The sequence below is a fragment of the Hesperophylax consimilis genome, chromosome 6 (genome assembly GCF_061612785.1).
Source record: "Hesperophylax consimilis isolate HC1 chromosome 6, BYU_Hcon_1.0, whole genome shotgun sequence".
Classification (NCBI taxonomy): Eukaryota; Metazoa; Arthropoda; class Insecta; order Trichoptera; family Limnephilidae; genus Hesperophylax; species Hesperophylax consimilis.
In genome coordinates this window covers 5,727,067-5,733,576 of record NC_142841.1, presented here as the reverse complement: position 1 = coordinate 5,733,576, position 6,510 = coordinate 5,727,067, and positions in this window count along the sequence as shown.

Here is a 6,510-nt window from a genome sequence, read left to right as displayed (position 1 = left end):
AAGATGGCTTAATATTAATTGGACACCAATAATTCATCACTTTTAATCATAAATCACATCTGATAAAGATATGAACACAACGTAACATCACGTTACAAATTCGTGGACGAAGACAAGACCTTCATAAAAAGCAAAGTTTCTAGAACAAATATAATATGCTTTTTGGACATGTCCGTTTGCGAAGTACATTTTTCAACACATTGAACATTTTCAAGTAACAAACATCCTACCTTGCGCAGTTTAGCAAATTCATTTCATCAAATTCATTTCCAAGACCTAATAACGAAGTCGGAACATTATAAGTAAATCGGCGACATCAGTTTTCTTTAAAATCATGTCCAGAGTGTCCGGGTTAAAGTGCACGAAATTTGGTAGGTGATTCTACATGATGGAACAATTATATTATTAAAGATATATGACATTTTACGAAGTTTAAACATTTTAAGGTAGTTTTCGGGTAGACGGTCTTCGGGGTCGAGGGGTAATGCTCTCGACCAGCAAGCCGAAGGTTGCGGGTTCAAATCATTCAAAGAATTTTATTTTTATTAATTTGTGTTATATCACAATTTACTAATAAAAAATACTTAAAATCATACATGGTATATTTGCAGCACGTTCCAGAGTGGAAGATACTCTAAGTATCACCCTGGTATAAGACCACCATTCAGAATTGAAACGTTGCTTGAAATGGCTTTGGCCGTGTTTAGTGACCTGATCTGAATAGCCAGGTGCTTTCTGACCGTCTTCTACCCCATCTCCTTTCCCTTCCCACTAATTAAAGCCTCAACATACCCCAATTATAATATACACACTTCTATTGATTTCCTTTTCAGTTGTTTTATTGTATGTATTAGGGAGGGCCATCATTTTGATCCTTGTTATGACACGACTGAAATATTGTCTCTCTGAGCGGTTTATCAGAATAAAAACTTCTTCCCGAGGTGCTCAAACTTCTTCTTTCCATTCGCCTGTTCGTCATATTTTTCCATGACACTCCCTTCTCCGTTCATACACTCCATTTAACCATTCTTAATATTGCTCATCACATTGTAACATTGTCTAATCTTCACATTCGTAATACGTACGTTTATGCTTTTCACACCTAACGCCTCGGGAATTTTATTCTTACTCTTTATTTTCTTCCTTCCTCTGTCAGTTGCGTGACTCCCTGCAATATCAGGATGGTAATAAAACTTAATTGTAGACTGATAGATTCCCTTCCATTGCGTTTGATGAAAGATGCACCAAAAAAAATTTTCAAGGACATCATCAAAATCATTACTTATAACAATAATAATAATAATAATTGGATAATTTGTAGAGCGCCGTTTTTGTGAAAAATCACCTCAAGGGCGCTGTACAATTTATTTCCTTGGATCTACATTTGTTATTTAGAAATGATACCAAAACATACTTACCTGGCAAGTCACTTCCAACAAACACACTTATATTAAAAAGTTTATGCTTATAAAAGATAGAACTGCACGCAGAGGACACTATATCAAAAAAACACTGGTCGTCGCATGATCTTAAGTCTGCTATAGTTTTTATTTTAATTTAAATGTATTTTAACTGTCTTAAAAGCCTAAAAATTGTTAGTTGTTATCATTTTTATTTATTTATTTTTAATTATAATTTTTATTTATTTTATTTTATTTTTAGTATTTTTTACATTTTGTTAATTTAAATTTAAATTGCCGTCAACTGTGAAAGTGGAGGTTTCTGAAATTATGGATACGACTGTCTGAAAAGGTGCGTTTTAAGTTTCGACCTAAATTCTGTCGAGTCTGCGATCATTCTCAAATCATGTGGCAGTCCATTCCAGGCTTTAGGTCCTGACACGGCAAAAGCACGCTCACCGAACTTAGTATCTGGTGTGTGCTTTGGTTCCTTCAACCTTCCGATAGCTGATGACGTTGCTGACCTAAGGGTTGACTGTCAGGAGTTGGAATCTTCTGGAATACACAATTCTGATAAATAAGCCGGAGCCATTCCGTTAAGTGACTTAAATACCATCCAGCATACCTTGAACTGGATTCTTTCAGGACATTTGAGCCAGTGCAGATTTTTGAGATGCTCTGAAATGTGGGAGTATTTAGATACTCCGGTGATAAGCCTTGCCGCGGCGTTGAAAACGGATTGTAATTTGTTGATTTGACATTTAGGGAGACTTGCATATATTCCGTTGCAATAATCTAGACGTGAAACAACATAGGAATTGACTAGCAATTTAGTCGCCTCTGTTGGCAGGTTTCTCAGCACTGCTTTAATTTGCCTTAATTGAAAGAACCCCGTGCTTACAGTTCTGTTCACCTGAGTTTTAAGGGAAAAATTAGCATCCAGATTGACACCCAGTAATTTGATGCACGTTTTTGGAGTGATGTCACTTCCGGAAATGGTTATTGGGGAGTTTTCAATGTTATGCTGACGTCTGCTTGTAGCAGTCCACAGAAACTCAGTCTTTGTGGGATTCAGTTTCAATCTATTTGAGGTCATCCAGCGAGTAATTGCTTCTATACACTCAGTTATACGAATTTTTAGACTGTTTATTTCTTCTGGTAAGCAGTAAAAATAAACTTGCTGCTCATCAGCGTAGCAGTGAGATAGAAGGCCGAATGATTCTATTATTTTAGCGACATCATTTGTGAAGAGGATGAAGAGTAGTGGGCCCAGAACGGACCCTTGGGGTACTCCAGATGAAAGGGTTGCATAATTTGATTGGTTTTTTCCTACTTTTACGGCTTGTAAACGGTTGGCCAGGTACGATGTCAGCCAGGTCTTAACATCACAGTTTAAACCAAATGATTCATCTAATCGTTTAATAAGAAAGTCATGGTCAATCGTGTCAAATGCAGCACTCATGTCCAAGACTGAAAGAAGTGCCAGTTTACCCGACTCAATGGCAGTAGTTATGTCCGACAAAACACGTAGTAACCCGCTTTCTGTGGAGTGGAACCGTCTGTATGCAGATTGGTATTTAGTTAATAATTCATTTGAATTTAAGTGACATATGACCTGTGAGGCAGCGATTTTTTCTAATATTTTTGATATAAAAGGCAGATTTGAAACGGGTCGGTAATTTGAAAGATCTTCAGCGTCCAGTTGTGGTTTTTTTAATAATGGAGTTACGATAGCTGATTTAAGGGATTTTGGAAAGTCACCCGTGCTAAGTGACTTATTGAAAAGATGAACTAAAAAGGGAGCAATTTCATTGCAACACTTTTTCGGTAGCCTCGTTGGAATAGGGTCGAGCGAACACTGCTTGTTCGGTGAAGTAAGAATTAATTTCCTTACTTCTTCTAGGGATGTAGGTTTGAAGGCAGAAAGGTTTTCTCTATTGCATTTAGTAAAATACGGTGGTGGAGCGTAGGTTTTTAGGGCTCGTATTGACTCAATTTTGTCAAGGAAAAACTTGGAGAAGATTTCCGGAGCTATGTCGATTGTATTTGGTGCATGGACATCAGCAATGACTGTCTTAACCGAGTTCCAAAGACTACGTGGATTTTGACGCTCTGAAGTGATCCTATTTGTCCAATATTCAGACCTTTTTGAACGGATTAAGATCGTGTACTCTTTTTGAGCCTGTATCCAATCGTTCCGTGATGTAACCCCCGAGTGTCTGTAGGACCTCTCCAATTTACGCATCAATCTCTTCTGGCTCCGACATTCTTCGTCAAACCAGGCATCAGATTTTCGTAGACGCCGAGTTTTTGTAGAAATTGGAGCATATGTATTTAAAAGGGTTGAAAGGATGGTGTTATAATCTGCTGCTAGTTTGGTTGGCGACTCTGTTTCCCATGCGCTATGTGTACAGAGCGGAGAAGCTTTTAGTTCTGACAGGAAGTCGTCAAAGTTAAAACCGCGCCGTAATAAGTTTGATCGACCCTTGATCAATTTTGTCGTTTATAGATTGTGTTATTATAAAAACCGTTCATGTTTCACTCCTGGTGACCCTAAATGATATTATCGTTGTTTGTATATAAAATTCAGTAAATTCATATTACATGATGATATTTATAAAATACAGCACAAGGGGTCCAAGTTCAAAAAGTCTTCAAATATTTATTTAACATTTTTTAATTTTGTTTGTATATTTACTTGAGTCTCAATTGCTCTCGACTGTCCGGAGCCTGCAGTATTATGGAATTCCAAATAATAGGGGAATGTCGTGATATTCATATGGAACTGGCAATGGTAGGGGATTGTGAGAAGCAGGGCTTGGAAGTTATTTAGAGCTAAGTAACGTTTCAATTCTGATTGGTGATCTTTCACCAGGGTGATACTGATAGTATCTACCATTCATATATAAAAGTATATCAACATTTAAATTCAATCAAGTGCATCTAAAATCTCAGAAGTTAAATTGTCTTATTTTTACTAAACTAACTAACCATCACGCCGTTTCTCCGTAGGGGTAGGCATGGAGGACGGACCACCAAACAACTCCGTCTTGGCACACTCCTTGCCTCATTCACATTCTTACATAGTTTAATACATTCTCTTATATTATTCTGACTCTTGACATGGCCCTAGTATCTGGTTAACTAGATTGTGACATGTCTTTCTTAGGCGTCCCCGACTTCTACCTTTCCCGTTTGGGTCATATATTCTTCTATCACGTTTTTCCTCAAATATGATTTAAGATTTTCACGGCCAAAAGTATTTTTGCTATTTGTTTTTGGGGTGTTATGCCGTGTTGCGCTAACTCCTTCTTTAGCCAACGTTTCGGACAGCATTGCAGTGTCCATCATCAGGGCAGATGTGTTATTTATAAATATATAAATAAAAATGTACTGCAGTTCCCCAATTAATTAAATATAGTAATAATTATTATTATTAATCAAATGTGTGCACAACGCATGTGATGTTGATAGCGGTGTGATTGTACGGTGGACTGCGCACACGCAAGGCATACGGGATCAATCAATTGATTAGATTAGCATGATAATAAGTTTTCTGTGATGATAAAAAATATATATATATCCTAATAAATCACTGTGAAACAGCGGACGCACTCGATAAATAATTATTATATCCTTCAGAATCACTCCATTTAATTTTTTTAATTTACGACAGTAATATTTGTATTTAAAAAGTGGTTTTAATCTATTTATCGATTAATTAATTGTTATTGAAGAAGAAAATACTATTACTTTTACTATTACATAAAAATAAAAAGGGTTACGGTCTCAAATTTAATCAAAATTTATTTAATTTACACACATATTACAATAGATAGACTATAGGCTAATTGCTAGAAAGGTTTTTTTTTTAACGAAACTGCCCAACTATATTGAGACATTATTTCTCATGTTTGAATTGGGTAGTGGTGCCATTATAGTTTGTTAGTTGTTTAAAATTATTGTATTAATTTAAGTAGGTACATAATAATTGAATAATAATAATAAACATATATGATAAATTTAAATAACAATAAAATGTTAACTAATCCATATAAAAAAAAATCAGTTAACAATGTAATACAAATATCAACACCAAACAGAAAGATAATGGCAAACATAAACTTAAAAAAAACTAAAATGAATAACTTTTTACAAATATATTATACATATGTTGGGTATAACCTTCAAAAATTTATTACAATAAAAATGTTATTAATTATTATTTTTTTACATAGATGGCGCAAATCGCTAAATATAAATGCTCCAATTATTATCAATCTAATATTTATTTAAAAATTTAAATAAAATATATTTTTTCTTTGTCTTCCTATATTGGGTGCCCTCTTTGTAATAGTAAGCAAACCTCTAGCCGAGCACAGTTGCAGATTGTTGGTTTCTCGGATAGATTATCCATAATATTTACTTTCTGACTTCTTAAGTCTAGAATTAAGGATAAGGATATACGCGTAGGTGGCGTTAGTTAATTTTTTTTATTAAAATATACTTTTTGTAAGTTACACTTTAAATTATTTAGACGTGTTATTTGTTTGTGCAAATACATACGCTACGCAATATGTATTTGATATGTAGTTTTGTCCTTATAAAATCTCAATTCTTTCAAGAAAAGCAAACTAATCCAATATTATATTGAAGCACCGTTTTTAAATGGACCAAATGATTTATTTGTCTTACAAATTATTAGTCTAACAAATTATTAGTCTTAATAATTTAAAGCATAACATGCAAAACGTCTATTTTCGTCAAATAATTATATTATCGCCATCTATGAACGCGTAGATTATAACTTACGTTACGTTTACCCATAATATTTAAATTAGAAATAACTAATTTAAAGATTTACGCATCATTGTGCTACTAAATTCTATTACAAACGGATCAATAATTTTCAATTTAATATATTACAGGGTATCCGGGGGTAAAGTGCGTTTACTTCGGGGGTGATTCTACGTAAATAACTTTTTAGAAATTCCAATGTTTTTTAGTCTTTTTAGCTATAATAGTTGAATTGTTTGTATGGGAAGATAAAATATTCTTCTATGGAAAAATATGTTTGTATGGGAAAATAAACTTTTGAATTTCGAAAAAA